Raw genomic sequence first — 15,850 nt, forward strand, 5'->3', positions numbered from 1 at the left:
CACCCCGCCGCCGAAGACCCCAGGCCCCCAGAATCCTCTGGGCGGCCCTGACCAGAAACGCACTCGCCTCATGCTCCAGCCAGAAGGGAGAGGAGCAGGAATTCTTGCTGTTCAGCCATGGACACACTTACACAACAGCACAGCAGTGTGTGTGTTGTGGAAGCTGGTCTGAGGAAACAACTGGAATTGATCACTCAGTGAGAGCAGAACTAGAGGACAGTGAGAGCCTTATATCAAGTAAGTAGTTGTGGCTGAACGGTTAAAGCAATGGGCTAGAAATCCATTGGGGTCTCCCTGTGCAGGTTCAAATCTTGTCAATTATGGAGGAAATTGTGGTTCTCCAGTTTTGATGAAGCTGAGTCTTGTCTCCTTCTTAAGCTATGTCTACGTGAAAGAGTAACATGGCTTTAGTTAAAGTGTTTTAATTGAACAGCTGTTGCATGTCCACCCTATGCCCTGTGTCACCAGAGCACATCCATGCTAGCATCTCTTGGATGGCCACAGAGAGCAGTGCATTGTGGTAGCTATCCCACTGTGCAACGGGCTGCAGGGTGCTTTGGGAAGGGTTTGCAATGCCTCACAGGCTGGTACAGCATCAAATGATACAGTTTTCTATCCCATTGTTCTATGGGCATCCTACTAGATTGCCAGCTGCTTTTCAACTGCAATGTGCGTGGTGGGGTAGAGAGCGTGTGTGTGTGCGGGGGAGAGACAGTGTGTGCATTGCAGAAGAGTGAGTGTGTCGGCACACTGTCTCTAAGTTCAGACAGCGGCTGGAAGCAACCAGTCCTGAGGCAGGGGACAGCCCCGACATCAGCCCCCCTTCTCTCACTGGCTCAGCTCAGCACAGCACAGCACTCTCTGTCACACACACACACATACACGTACACACTGCTGCCTGCTTAGCTCTGTGTCAGGGGTGCTGGACCAGGGGAGTTAGAGGGCCATGCCCCACCACTCTTTACTGGCTGTTAGGACAAATGATGGAGGGGGAGGAAGGGGAAGAGGCGTTCTGTGGGTGTGGCCTCGAGGGGAGAGGAGCTGTGAGTGGAGGTCCTTAGGGAAGGAGTGTCATGGGGGTGCCACAGTTCAGATAACAGTGCCCCCCCCCCACTGTAAGGAAGCTTCTGCCGCCCCTGCTCTGTGTTCACAGAGCGGGAGAGAGCAGCATCCACGGCAGTGATTTGCTCCCCGGGACTCCGGCAGGGGGGCTTGGGAGGTGATTTAAAGGGCCTGGGGTCCAACTGTAGCAGGGAGCCGTGGGCCCTTTAAATCACCAGCCTGGGGAAGACGGGCCAGGCTGGCACAGCATACTGGCTCTTGCCAGTACCCCGTACCGTAACATACCGGGTTTCTTTCACCTCCAGAAGGTCCTCACGTGGATCAATAACTGGTTAAAAGATAGGAAACAAAGGGTAGGACTAAATGGTCAATTTTCAGGATGGAAACAGGTATCTAGTGGTGTCTGTACTAGGACCAGGACTAGTCAACATATTAATAAATGATCTGCTGAGCAGTGAGGTGACAAAATTTGCAGATGATCCAAAACTATTGGCTTGCTGCCTAGAACGAACGCTCCTTGAGTGAGGTGATCCACAGGGAGTAGCTCAAACCTCCAAAGTGCCTGACCAGGGGCAGGACATTGGCACAGCAAGGGAGGGGTGTGGCAGTGACATCACAAAGGCCTTTTGCAGGACCTCAGACTATTGGTCAAAGGTGGTGGGGAGGTGGTGACCTCACAGAGAGATGCTGACATCAGCCAGGCAGGACAGGGGCGAGGGGCCGGGGAAACCTCAGAGACCCCTGTGGCTTTGCTTCAGCAAGTCTCCTTCTCCAGGTCTGTCTTTGAGGACTGAGAGAGTATTCGGGTTCACGGACATGAGCGCCAGGAGGAATCTCTTTCGAGTTTTCTCCTTCCCTTTTCCTGATTTTACTAGAAAACAGCTGTCCCTGTTTAGAAGGTAAGAGCCTCCTCGAGGTTTGAAAACTGTTCAGTCTGATCCATCTGGTGACAGTTGAATTCTAGGCATGGAAAACACGAGCTTAAGGAGGCTGAATTTTATTCCACACGTGAGATTTTCTCCCTTAGAATCACTGGGGACATTAGGGTTTGTCCTTTTTGTTTCACCTTTTCCTCCATCCATCCCTCCCTCCTTTCTCTTTGTCTCTTGCTTATGTCCTTTCACCTGTTCCCCTCCCAACACAAAGAGTGAGGGGGGTGTGTGTGTGTGTGTGTGTGTGTTGTGGGGGAATGCTCTGTAGCTCCCACTCTGGGAGGTCCACCCAAAAATGTGCGGCTGAGATAATGCTCAGGCAGTGATCCCCACCGGTGACCTGGGCCATCCTTTGGGCTCTCTGGTGAGAACCCTCAGCCTCCCGTCCTCAGTCTCTACCCTGATTGGCTGAGCAGGGGGTTATTGACAAGAAGGAGACTCAGGTCCTTGTTCTTCTCTTTCAAGACCAAGTAAATAAGTCAGAACCAGTCATATGTTTGAAGAATTTTGCTGCTTCTCTGCATTAATGGTCTCTGAGCAGTTCGTGATTCTCTCTAACATTGCAGTTCTCCTCAGATACTTGCTGAATAATTACTGTGCACTGTTGTTTGTCTTGAGCTCATGTGAGAGCACTTTACTCAGGTCATTCCGTGTATGAAATTCAAGATCTGATGGTTAGTTTCAAAATCAGGGCTTTTGAGTCCTTTTCCCAGCTCTGCCACTGACTGGCTGTGTGACCTAAGACAAGTCAATTCTCCTTTCTCAGCCTTAGCTTCTCCCTCTTTCAAGTAGGGATAATAATGATCCGGTCTTACCTACCTCAACACACACACTGTCTCTCCCCGCACACAAACAGTCTCCACACCGCAGTTGAAAGGCAGCTGGCAATCTAGTAGGATGCCCATGGAACAATGGGATAGAGAAACCTGCATCACTGAAAGTACAGCCATGAAGACAGCACACACCAGCCTTTCCTAGCTGGCAAAAATCAAACCTCCACAGAAAGACCCCTATGGTGTCATACCCCAGCTCCCTAAGCCCTCAGCCACAACCACTTAACACAGGGGCCTTTCTACACTCTGGTTCTGTTCTCACTGAAGGGTCATTTCCAATTGTTTGCTCAGACCAGCTTCCCCAGCACACTCACTGCTGTTCAGCTCTGTATGTGTGGCCATGGCTGAACAGCAAGAATTCCTGCCCATTTCCCTACTGGCTGGATTATGGTTAGAGTGTGTTTGTGGTTAATGATGTCGCTGTAGATTGTTCATTTCCTGCCTTGGGAATTCAGACAGTCCCTTTCCCAACATATTTCCAGCACATCAGACCCTGGCTGGGTCTCCTGCGCAGTGGAAAACATCCCTTGTTTGGTGCTGCCAAGGGGAACGTGCAGAGCTGAGATGTCCCTCGGTTTGGATCAAAGGGGGATGTTGGATGGAATTTATCACACAACGCTCCCGCTCCCCAGAGCCCCATGAGGAGAATCTAGAGAAGGGGGAGTCATTTCTCCCCTGCACTCCCAGAAGAGCTGCTAGGACTCCTTGGGGGAGATGGTTGGGAAATGTTCGGGAGATCTCCACGCCAGAACATAACCTGGAGAGGGAAGTAAACAAAGTGAGCGGGGATACCCTTGCGGCCCCAAGATTTGATCCAAGGAGGAATAGTGGAGTAGAAACCAGAGTAACGGGTGATGCTGGTGGCAGACAGTTTGTGCACGACGGGGGAAAGAATGTCACTGACGCCAAACGCCGAAAATTAAAAGGTTTGTACACTAACGCGAGGAGCCTAGGTAACAAGATGGAGGAACTGGAGTTACTCGTGCAGGAAGTGAAGCCGGATATTATAGGGATTACCGAAACCTGGTGGAATAGTACTCATGACTGGAGCACGGGTATTGAAGGCTATGTGCTGTTCAGAAAAGACAGGAAGAAAGGCAAAGGTGGGGGAGTAGCCTTGTACATCAATGATGAAATTAAATGTAGCGAAATAAGATGCGATGGAATGGATAAGACGGAGTCCGTCTGGGCAAAAATCACGCTGGGTAAAAAAGCAACTAGAGCTTCCCCTGAGATAGTGCTTGGGGTGTGCTACAGACCGCCAGGATCGGATTGGGATATGGATAGAGACCTCTTTAATGTCTTTAGTGAAGTAAACACAAAGGGAAGATGTGTGATTATGGGGGACTTCAACTTCCCGGATATAGACTGGAGGACGAGTACTTGCACGAATAATAGGGGTCAGATTTTTCTGGATGTGATTGCGGATGGATTTCTTCATCAAGTAGTTGAAGCACCTACTAGAGGGGATGCCATTTTAGACTTGGTGTTGGTGAGCAGTGAGGACCTTGTAGAAGAAATGGTGGTAGGGGACAACCTTGGTTCGAGTGATCATGAGCTGATTCAGTTCAAACTAGATGGAAGGATAAACAAATGTAGATCTGCGATTAGGGTTTTTGACTTCTCGAGGGCTAATTTTAAAGAGTTAAGGAAATTAGTTAGGGAAGTGGATTGGACGGAGGAATTAGTGGATTTAAATGTGGAGGAGGCCTGGAATTACTTTAAGTCGCAGCTGCGGAGACTGTCGGAAGCCTGCATCCCGAGAAAGGGGAAAAGAACCATGGGCAGGAGTTGCAGGCCAAACTGGATGAGCAAGCAACTCAGAGAGGGGATTAGACAAAAGCGGAAAGCTTACAGGGAGTGGAAGGAAGGCAGGATCAGTAAAGAAAGCTACCTTGCTGAGGTCAGAACATGTAGGGATAAGGTGAGGAAGGCTAAAAGCCGCATTGAACTGGAACTTGCAAAGGGAATCAAAACCAATAGTAAAAGGTTCTACAGCCACATAAATAAGAAGAAAACAAAGAAAGAAGAAGTGGGGCCGCTATACACTGAGGATGGAATGGAGGTTAAGGATAACCTAGGCATGGCCCAACATCTAAACAAGTACTTTGCCTCGGTTTTTAATAAGACTAGTGAGGAACCTTGCGATGATGGAGGGATGATAAACGGGAATGTGGATATGGAAGTGGATATTACTGCAACTGAGGTAGAGGCCGTACTTGAACAGCTCGATGGGTCGAAGTCGGAGGGCCCGGACAATCTCCACCCGAGGATATTAAAGGAACTGGCGCGTGAAATTGCGAGCCCGTTAGCGAGAATTTTTAAGCGATCGATAATCTTGGGGGTTGTGCCGTATGACTGGAGGATTGCTAATGTAGTTCCTATTTTTAAGAAAGGGAAAAAGAGTGATCCGGGTAATTATAGGCCTGTTAGCTTGACGTCTGTAGTATGTAAGGTCTTGGAAAAAATTTTAAGAGAGAAAGTAGTTAAGGACATAGAGGTCAATGGTAATTGTGACAAATTGCAACACGGATTTACTAAAGGTAGATCGTGCCAAACCAATCTGATCTCCTTCTTTGAGAAGGTGACGGATTACTTAGATAAAGGAAATGCGGTAGATATAATTTACCTAGATTTCAGTAAGGCGTTCGACACGGTTCCGCACGGGGAGCTGTTAGTTAAATTGGAAAAGCTGGGAGTGAATATGAAAGTTGTAAGGTGGATAAGGAACTGGTTAAAGGGGAGACTCCAGAGGGTCGTATTGAAAGGTGAACTGTCGGACTGGAAGGAGGTCACCAGTGGAGTCCCTCAAGGATCGGTTTTGGGACCGATCTTATTTAACCTTTTTATTACTGACCTTGGCACAAAGAGCGGGAATGTGCTAATAAAGTTCGCGGATGACACGAAGCTGGGGGGTATTGCTAACACGGAGAAGGACAGGGATGCTATTCAAGAAGATCTGAACCACCTTGTAAACTGGAGTAATAAAAATAGGATGAAATACAATAGTGAGAAGTGCAAGGTCATGCATTTAGGAACTAATAATAAGAATTTTGGATATACGTTGGGGGCGCATCAGTTGGAAGCGACGGAAGAAGAGAAGGACCTTGGGGTACTGGTTGATAGCAGGATGACTATGAGTCGCCAATGTGATACGGCTGTTAAAAAAGCAAATGCGATTTTGGGATGCATCAGGCGGGGTATTTCCTGCAAGGATAAGGAGGTGTTAGTACCGTTGTATACGGCGTTGGTGAGACCCCATCTGGAATACTGTGTGCAGTTCTGGTGTCCCATGTTCAAGAAGGATGAATTCAAACTGGAACAGGTTCAGAGACGGGCTACGAGGATGATCCGAGGAATGGAAAAACTGCCTTATGAAAGGAGACTCAAAGAGCTTGGCTTGTTTAGCCTGGCCAAAAGAAGGCTGAGGGGGGATATGCTCGCCCTATATAAATATATCAAGGGGGTTAACGTTAGGGAGGGAGAGGAATTATTTAAGTTTAGTACTAATGTAACCACGAGGACGAATGGGTATAAACTGGATATTAGGAAGTTTAGGCTTGAAATTAGACGAAGGTTTCTGACCATTAGGGGAGTGAAGTTCTGGAATAGCCTTCCGAGGGAAGTAGTAGGGGCAAAAGACTTTCCTGGCTTTAAGACAGAGCTTGATAAGTATATGGAGGGGATGTTATGATAGGATCGTTAATTTGGGCAATTGATCTTGAATTACCACCAGACAGGTCTGCTCAATGGTCTGCGGGGAGATGTTGCATGCGATGGGTACTGAGTTGCTGCGGAGAACTCCTTCTTGGGTGCTGGCTGGTGACTCTTGCCCACATGCTCAGGGTTTAGCTGATCGCCATATTTGGGGTCGGGAAGGAATTTTCCTCCAGGGCGGATTGGCAGGTGCCCTGGAGGTTTTTCGCCTTCCCCTGCAGCGTGGGGCACGGGTCGCTTGCTGGTGGTGTCTCTGCAGCTTGAGGTCTTCAAACCATTTTTGAGGATTTCAAAAACTCAATCCTGGGATGGGGGTTGTATAAAATTGGATGGGTGGGGTTCTGTGGCCTGCCTTGTGCAGGAGGTCAGACTAGATGATCAGATTGGTCCCTTCTGACCTATGAGTCTATGAGTCTATGAGTCCTTCCTGCCAGCTACTCACCCCTGGATTCCTCCTCAGCTCCTGGGATCTTTCTGCTCCAAAGGCTCCAGAGGCCTGGGGTGGGGAGGGCATCACTGCACAGTCTGAAACACAAGGGAGGTTTCTGGGATTGAAGGAAGGAGCAGAAAATGGAGAGGAAAGAAACAGAGAGATAACGCCTCATCTCTCTCCCCTCCCCCTCCCAGCAAGAAATGTTCTCAAGGATCAGCGTTAGGGGAAATGGTGCCCTGGGCAAAACTTGTACTTTAGCACTTCCCCATCGCCCCTAGACGATCTCCCTCCCCCTTTCCCCGCAGCTCCTGCACTCCCAACCCTTGCACCTCCTTAACCCCATCTCCTGCCCCCTCCTGTGCCCTAACCCCTACACTGTATCCACTTTGCCCGTAAGTCCCACACTCCCTTCCTGTGCTAACAGCCACTGCCCCCTGCTGCATCCCCTACACCCCTAACCCCTGCACCCCCTCCTGCACCCACGTGGGGACAGTGACCTGTGTGCATGGAGCAGCTCGCGTTGCTGCCCGCTCCTCCCTGGAAGGCTGCTCCTCCGGGCACCCCTAGGAGCTGCGGGGGTTGGGTGCGGGGGCAAGAAGCAACATCACCTGAGTTCCCTGCATCCAGGTCACTTTCCTCAGCCAGGCTGCATAAGGGGAGGGCAGAGAGCAGCAGCTTCTGATGCTCCCCTCACAGCACAGCCCAGGTGGGGAAAGTGACCAGGACGCATGGAGCACATAGTGTTGCTCCTCTCTCCCCCCAACCCTCTATGGGGCCATAGAGGAACACTGGGGCAGGGGAGAGCAGTGAGCACCTTTGCACTGGCACACAGTGCCCTTTGACCCCCTGGAGCCCTGGGCAGCTGCCGGGGGGGCCCACCCCTAAGGCCAGCCAGGCTCCCCAGCACAAACAAGAACACAGAGAGACTGGCCACACACTGAGCAGCGGTAGCCTGGGCAGCACATAATGGAGGCTCGGGGGGGCTCAGCCTCCCCAAACCTTGTGTCACCAAGGGGCAGTGGAGCCCATGACTAGGGGCCCTGGAGAAATTAGGTCCCCCTGGAAAAGTCTCCCCCATGTCAGCCCCAGGGCTGGAGGAGCTCTCACTCCGTGCTAGGGCCCGGGGGCTGCAGCAGGGGCACAGAGCTTCTCTGGTCTTGGGGCCACAGCGGGGCAGGGGTGAAGGAGTGACAGGGTGGGGCTAGTGGGGGAAGGGGTGGAACAGAGGTGACATAGTAGATGGGGCCGTGGGTGGAAGGTTTAGCAGGGGGCAGAGCCACAGACAGAAGTGAGGGGGCCTAGTTCCAGTGCTGGGGGCCCTGCACTTGTTCTCCCTTTCCCTGGGCTTTGGCATCACTAGCCCCTGCTTAACGTGTAGGGTTCAGTGGTCCCCAAAATGTGGGGCATGACTCCTAGGGGAACAAAGAGGAAGATTCATAGGGGCACCTCAGGGGCTGAGCCAGCCCCCATGGAGGAAGCACCAGTCAGCCTGACTCTGTCCCAGCTCTTTTCCAACCCCACTCTCAGCCTGGGCCCCTGACTGCCAGCTCGGCCTTGACCCACTTGCCCCTGTCTGCACCCCTTTCTTCAGCAAGCAACACCCCACTCCCAGCCCCAGTTTTCAACTGTGGCTCCGAGGGCCCACAGCCATGGATAAGAGGGCACAGTGTGAAATGTTTGGCGACCACTGCTTTAGGGTGACGTTCTGAATCACTTCTATGCAGTCCAATAAATGCTATTCCTCACCCATCAGGACTGACTAAGTATGTTCTGCTGCCCTTCACTCATGCAGGAAGGATAATAACATTTCATACCACTCAGTGCTAAAGTGATTTGTAACCCGCCACCAGCTAAAACTGGTCATTTTGGGGAAGCGGCCCCATGATGCTGCATACCTAGGCAGAGTAGCTGTGTCTATGCAAACATGGTCTGTTCCTGAAGCCTTTCCCACAGCTGGTCAGTACGTGTGAGGGGGGAGCTCATTCAGCCCCTGCTTCCGCTTAGTATTTAAGAACACCTTAGTGTCCCTGTCTCTGCTGGCCTTAGATTTCTCGTCCTGTCCCTTTCCTGACACCTCAGATGAGGTGGCCGAGTGGTTAAGGCGATGGACTGCTAATCCATTGTGCTTTGCACGCATGGGTTTGAATCCCATTCTCATCGGATGCATTTAGTCTTCACTCTTCCTTTGTAGACAACCATCTCCCCCTTTGGTACAATGACAGATCAAACAATGTTGCTTCCTGCAAACAAAACCCTGCTCAGAAACTCCCTTGCTTTAAATAAAATGTCTAAGTCTCAGATTTCTAAAAAAAAATTCTCTAGTCCTGTATGTCTTAGTTTTATCTCAAAAGGTAACAGCCTCATAATCTCCCCCAAACACCCTGAGACCTCCCCAAATTATTAAAATACCCCAGTTCTCAGCAAAGCCATGACAGTGACCCAAAGCTAGAGTGTCTAGGCTAAGCTGTTCTGAAGGAGGCAACTCAAACATTTTCTCCCTGCTTCCCTTGGCAAGGTCTGACTGCGAAAACAAAATTCCCCAAACTTAAAATTTTCGGCTAAAAAACCAGTACTAGCTATTTAGGGACTTTGGTTTGAATATATTATTATTATTCTCTTCTGATTTATGAATCAGTTTTGTCATCCAGGTGTGTTTCCAGCTGTTGATTTGTGGGGGAGAGATGCCAAGTCATGATGTCTCTTCCCCCCTTTCATAGTTTCTTCCAACTTTCTAGAAAACTCCTTTGCTATGATGTGAGTCAAGCAATGTCCATTGTTGCTGTGTTATCTCGGCGAAGTCTGCATTGTACACGGTTCCTGGGATAGTCCTTGGGACTGTAGCCACCTTCAATAGGCCAGCAGTGAGTCTGGCTCTTCCCTTGTCGCACCTGATAGGCTGGTAGGGGGCATTTCCCAACTTCATAACATATTTCTGTAATGCACACAGAGCAAACTTCATAACTTCCCAAACCAATGTGAGCACATAGAATGCAAGAAGACATTAAGGTTCAACAGATGAACAGTTCAAGATTTTTAAAATGATACCTCACCAGGCAGACTTTGTTCAAAACGTATCATCACTATATGAGAGTGGTGAATATGGGCCCTCCAGAGTGCTGCTTTAAGCACAGGGTGCCACACCTGGGCTTCCATTGCAATGAGAACATACCCTTAGAATCCATCTCTCCGGGATAAAGATGGCAGCATGGCTGGCCTGGGTCATCTGACTTGGGCTCATGTAGCTAGAACTGAGAGGCTAAAAACTGTGGTGCAGATATTTGTGTTCACACTGAAGCCTGGGTTCAGAAACCCTCACCCCTTGTGGAGTCTCAGAGGTTGGCTGTGAGTCCATATGTCTGCACTGTAATTTTATAGTCTTGCAGTCCAAGTCCCATAACCCTGAGTCAGCTGACCTGGGCTTTGAGACAGGTGACCTGGGTGTTTTAATCATAGTGTAGACATAACATTAGGATAGGTCTAGGAGTCCAGAAGCCTGGGAAGGAGTTTAGCAAGTGGAAATGGTAAAACCACAGGGAAGTATTACCCTGGACTCATGGCAGTTCTCCATTGGTCTGTCTGCTTTTGAGGCAGGGATAATAACTGCCAGTGGTGCCCTGTTGAGTGGCTTTTGGGGCACCTGCTCTTGGCTGTTGTCAGAAGGACCTTTGGTCTAGCCAGTGTGGGTTTTCTTATGGTTTAAATTACACACACAGGCACTGATAACAGAGTTACTGAACGTTTGGGAGTTAGGAGCTGGTAGGTCAGTGGTCCAGTCCCCTCATGGATGACCCCCTCCCTCTGGGACAGGGGCAAGTCTGAGCTCTCACGCCAAATGCTTATTGTGGCTGCCAGAATCTGTGGCCAGCTCATTTAGTTTATGCCAAAGGTTGAGTCCTGCTTTGTGCCCAGTGTCTGAGAATGAAAATCCTAAACCACCCTGTGAAATAATGAATGCAGCAGGATGTGCTGTTGTCCCTGCCCCAAAGCAGGCAGACCAATGGAGAAATGCCATTGAGTCCAGGGTAGCACTTCATTGCGGTTTTACCTTTTTTGCTTGCTATACTCCCTCCCAACTTTGAGGGGGCCCAGAGCCCAGTATTGAGCCTGAGCTGAGACATCTACACTGCAAATTTACCACCCCACGGCCAAAGCCTTGGGAGCCTGAGCTGGAATGGGGCAGCCCTGGGTGTTTCATTGCAGCGTGGACATAGCATAGTATTATGTCTGCACTGTCATTAACACACCCAGGTCACTATTCTCAAACCCTGGGTCAGTTGATTCAGGCTTGTGGGGCTTGTGCTGCAGGGTTATAAAATTACAGTGTAGACACTTGGGCTTGAACCCACCCTAAAAGACCCCACAAAGGGTGAGGGTCTCCTAACCTGGGCTCCAGTCTGAGCCTAAATGTCTACTCTGCACTTTATAGCCTCACAACCTGAGCCCCAGGAGTCCAAGTCAGATGATCCAGGCCAGCCGGGCCACACTGCTTTTATTACGTTATAGATGCCCTCTCAGGGTATGTCTACATTGCAATGTAAGCCCAGGCTTAGCAGAAGTCATGTCAGCAGCCCCAACACATAAATATAAACCAAGAGGAAAAGACCCACCCCCCAAATAAGCTGGGCAGTGTCCTTCTCCCTACGGTTCATAAGTCCAGCAACCACAAGCCCTTTAACATGAGCCATCCCTTCTCTGCACTCCACTCACAGCTGTTGTCCTTAGTCAGTGCAAGCCCAGAGGTGCCTCTGTAGAGTTCACCTGCCATCCTGGGTGGAAAGGGGGGAAAATAAGAAGGCACCATACTCACTATGTTGTCTAGGGACTAACTCATCCCTCCACAGCCACCCTGTCCTAACACTGATCTAACCCCTAAATTTTAGTATTAGGACCCATGCGCCAGCCAATTTGGCTTTCAAACCCGTGTCCCCTGCCTAGCAAGTGCTATTGAACTGAGCGTGAGTCCCTCAGTCGGGGTCTGCCGAGCACAGTTGTGCTGCCCTCAATTCACACAACAAGGATAACAATGCTTTATTTCTCCTACCCCAATAACAAGGAGACTGGGAACCCAACACCAGGCAAAAGTGATCATTTCAGCAAGCAACCCAGCATATTTCCAGTATACTGTAAAATCCACATGCAGACTCATACACGAAACCTTGCAAGAAAATCTTCCTGAGGGAGACTGAAGCACCTGCTGCTGGAGGGAAGGAGGGAGCTGTGGGTTGGGATTGAGAGGCACTGGGAATAGGAGGGGGCTGTGGGTCGGGATTGAGGAGCAGCGTGAGGAGGAGGGGCCTGTGGGTTGGGATTGAGGGGCCTGTGAGTAGGGACAGAGGAGAAAGGTGGAGAGGAGTAGGCTCTGGTTCGGAGTGAGAAGCAGCGTGCATAGGAGGGACTGAAGTTTTGGACTGCGGTGCACTGGGAAAAGAGGGGATATGGGTTTAGGCTGAAGAGCATCGTCATTTCGGGATCCAGCAGGAAAGGGGAAAGCAGCCGGTGATTCTAATTCCTAGGGATATTCTATGTGTTTGTATGTGTGTGTGTGTGTGTGTGTGCAGGGAAGGAACATGCTATATGCCCAGAGGCCTTTATTCCTCCAGGCTGCAAGGACAGAGGGGCTGTCAGGAAGTTGCCCCTTCAAACACACACAGAAAAAGGCCCTTCTGAGGAAAGGGAAAATCCTGACGAGAGAAAGTTATGTTAAAGAGGACTCCAGAAAGACAGTTTAAGATCTTGGAGAGTAGTTTATCACCTGACCAGGGACTTGAACCCTGGACCATCCAGTTAAAAGTCTGATGCTCTGCCAACTGAGCTTGCCAGACTCACAAAGTAAAAGAGCAACTTGCTGTGGAGAAGAACTAGTCAAGAAAACAAGAGCGGGAAACAGTAGGGAAAACCTGCTGCTCTCTCTGGCCTGGTCAACACTACAAGTTTATATCTAATTTAGCAGCATAAAATCGCATTAACCCTGCACCCGTCCACACAACGAAGCCCTTTATATCGATATAAAGGGCTCTTAATACCGATATCTGTACCGACGAGGGGAGTAGTGCTGAAATCGGTATTTGCCATGTCGGATTAGGGTTAGTGTGGCCGCAATTCTGCGGCTTTGGCCCCCTTTGAGCTCTGCTTGCAGAGGCAATAAAGTCAGTGTTGTTTCAAATTTCTGCATTCTTTATTACTTCATCACACAAACAGGGGGATCACTGCCACAGTAGCCCAGGAAGGGTGGGGGACGAGGGAAGCAATGGGTGGGGTTATTGCAGAGGAACCCCCTGGAATGGCATGCAGCTCATCATTTCTGCGGGATGTCTGGGGCTCTGACCCAGAGTGGCCGTTTGCCTCTCTGGTTCTTTAGCAGGCTTGCCTGATAGTCTAGACAGGACTGACTCTCCCTTTAGACAAAACTCAAACAAGGGAATGACCTGGGGAGTCATTCCCATTTTTGTCCATGCGCCCCCGGCCGACCTCACCGAGGTTACCCTAGAAGGTCACTGTGTGATTCAAACTCCTTGAATCACAAAACAGAGAGGACAATTCACCGTCCTCCCTCCTTCTCTCTCCCCCTCTCAGACTCTCCCTGAGAGAAAGTAATACTGGCACAAAGAGAAATCAGCCTCTCTCTCCCTCTTCCCTCCTTTCTCCCTACCAATTCCCTGGTGAATCCAGACCCAGTCCCCTGGGGTCTCACCAGAATAAAAAAACAATCAGGTTCTTAAACAAGAAAAGCTTTTAATTAAAGAAAGAAAAAACAGTAAAAATTATCTTTGTAAATTTAAGATGGAATATGTTACAGGGTCTTTCAGCTGTAGACACTGGGAACACCCTCCCAGCCTAAGTATACAAGTACAAATTAAAATCCTTTCAGCAAAATACCAAATTGAACTCCTTCCAGCCAAATACACATTTGCAAATAAAGAAAACAAACATAAGCCTAACTCGCTTTATCTATCTAGTACTCACTATTTGGAATCTATAAGAACCAGTATCAGGGAGATTGGAGAGAAACCTGGTTGCACGTCGGGTTCCTCTGAGCCCCCAGAGTGAACAACAACCAAAACTAACACCACAGCACAAAAACTTCCCTCCCTCAAGATTTGAAAGTATCCTGTCCCCTGATTGGTCCTCTGGTCAGGTGACAGCCAGGCTCACTGTTCTTGTTAACCCTTTCCAGGCAAAAGAGAGATGAAGCACTTCTGTGCTATTAACTTTTCTTCTCTGTTTATGACCCATCTTTGCTAACTTGAAAAGGCAAGGGGATGCTGCTGTGTAGTGCTGCAGTACTGCGTCTGTCAGCACCATCCAGTAGTCATACGGTGACAGTGAAAAAAGGCTGAATGGGCTCCATGGTTGTCATGCTATGGCATCTGCCCAGGTAATCCAGGGAAAAGGGCGCGAAATGATGGTCTGCCGTTGCTTTCACGGAGGAAGGACTGAGTGACGACATTTACCCAGAATCACCCACGACACTGTTTTTGCCCCATCAGGCACTGGGATCTCAACCCAGAATTCCAGTGGGTGGGAGAGACTGCCAAAACTATGGGATAGCTATGGGATAGCTACCTACAGTGCTACGCTCCGGAAATTGACACTCGCCTCGGTATATGGATGCACACTGCCGAACTAACGTGCTTAGTGGGGCCGCGTGCACTCGACTTTATACAATCTGTTTCCAAAAACTGGTTTCTGTAAAATCAGAATAATCCCCTAGTGTAGACATACCTTGTGATTAACAACTTTGGTGGCTAATTGAAAGGCTGATGGTTCAAACCCAAGTGAAGATGGAGGTGGTTCTTTTTAGTGATGAGAATTCAGTTCATTTTAATGGGCAGAAAATCTCCTCAATGCTGCTCTAGCCTCATTGGGCAAGCATAAGTAGCACTTTCACCAGATGCATTGGTGGTATAGCAGTGCACATAGCTGCTTTCCAAGCAGTGGACCAGGGATCGATTCCTGTGTAGTGATATAATGTTTCCTCTGCTGGGAATTGGTTTAATTTCAGTCACATTGTATCAGTTTATCAATGGAATGAGAGAATCAATGTTCTGCAGGTCACTCAAGACACAATGGAGGAAGAAAGGGGTGGGACTATACAATGAGCAGGTGGAGTTATCCTGGTATTACAATATTTGGGTTTTTTTAAAAAAAACTTCCTTTACTTCCCTCTCCCTTTTAGACTCAGAGCCTTTAACGTCAGAAGGGAGCAATGTGATCATCTAGTCCGACCTGCTGCACCTTACAGGCCAAAAGACCCCCCTCCCCTCCTGTAATAGACCCGGGAGGGGAGGCAGCTCTGTGCACTGCCCCTACCCCAGGCAGCACATGGACGACCTCTGCCCCCCTCCCCTAATGTGTGTGCAGAGATGTGCCAGCAGCACTAAGGTGGCACCCTGCCCACTCTGCCTCCATCCCTCCTTGTCACTCCCAGAAATGGCCAGCATGTCCCAGCATCCCCTGGGGCGGGGGGAGTGTCTCCATTCATTGCCCCTGCCCCAAGTACCAACTCCGCAGCCCCCATTGGCCAGGAACTGCAGCCAATGGGAGCTCTGGGGGCAGCGCTTGCAGGCAGCAGCACACAGAGACCCCCTGGCATGGCCCACCTAGGACCTGCTCCCCAGGGTTGTGTGTACCAGTCACTTTGGAAGCTGCAGTGCCCGGGGTAAGCGCCACCCCTCCTGCACCCCAACCCGCTCCCCCAGCACAGAGCCAGCACCCCGCACCCAAATTTCCTCCCAGAGCTTTGCTTATTTTCCTTTCACCCAGAACCATCCTTCTTCTCCTGGGATGCAAGTAGCCATCCCTGGGAAGCCAAGAGGTAGGCACAGGATTCTACCTCCCAGCAGCCAACCGCACCTCCCCAGGCTTTTAAGGCT

General features: G+C 49.9%; 1 non-coding gene across 1 annotated transcript; it reads left to right on the top strand.

The window, feature by feature from the left end:
* The first annotated feature begins 9,055 nt into the window (after window positions 1-9,055).
* On the top strand, window positions 9,056-9,137 carry TRNAS-GCU (transfer RNA serine (anticodon GCU)). The gene has a single exon. It is a non-coding gene; the product is annotated as a tRNA-Ser (tRNA).
* The last annotated feature ends 6,713 nt before the right edge of the window (window positions 9,138-15,850 follow it).

The sequence above is a fragment of the Gopherus flavomarginatus genome, unplaced genomic scaffold, assembly GCF_025201925.1.
Source record: "Gopherus flavomarginatus isolate rGopFla2 unplaced genomic scaffold, rGopFla2.mat.asm mat_scaffold_83_arrow_ctg1, whole genome shotgun sequence".
Classification (NCBI taxonomy): Eukaryota; Metazoa; Chordata; order Testudines; family Testudinidae; genus Gopherus; species Gopherus flavomarginatus.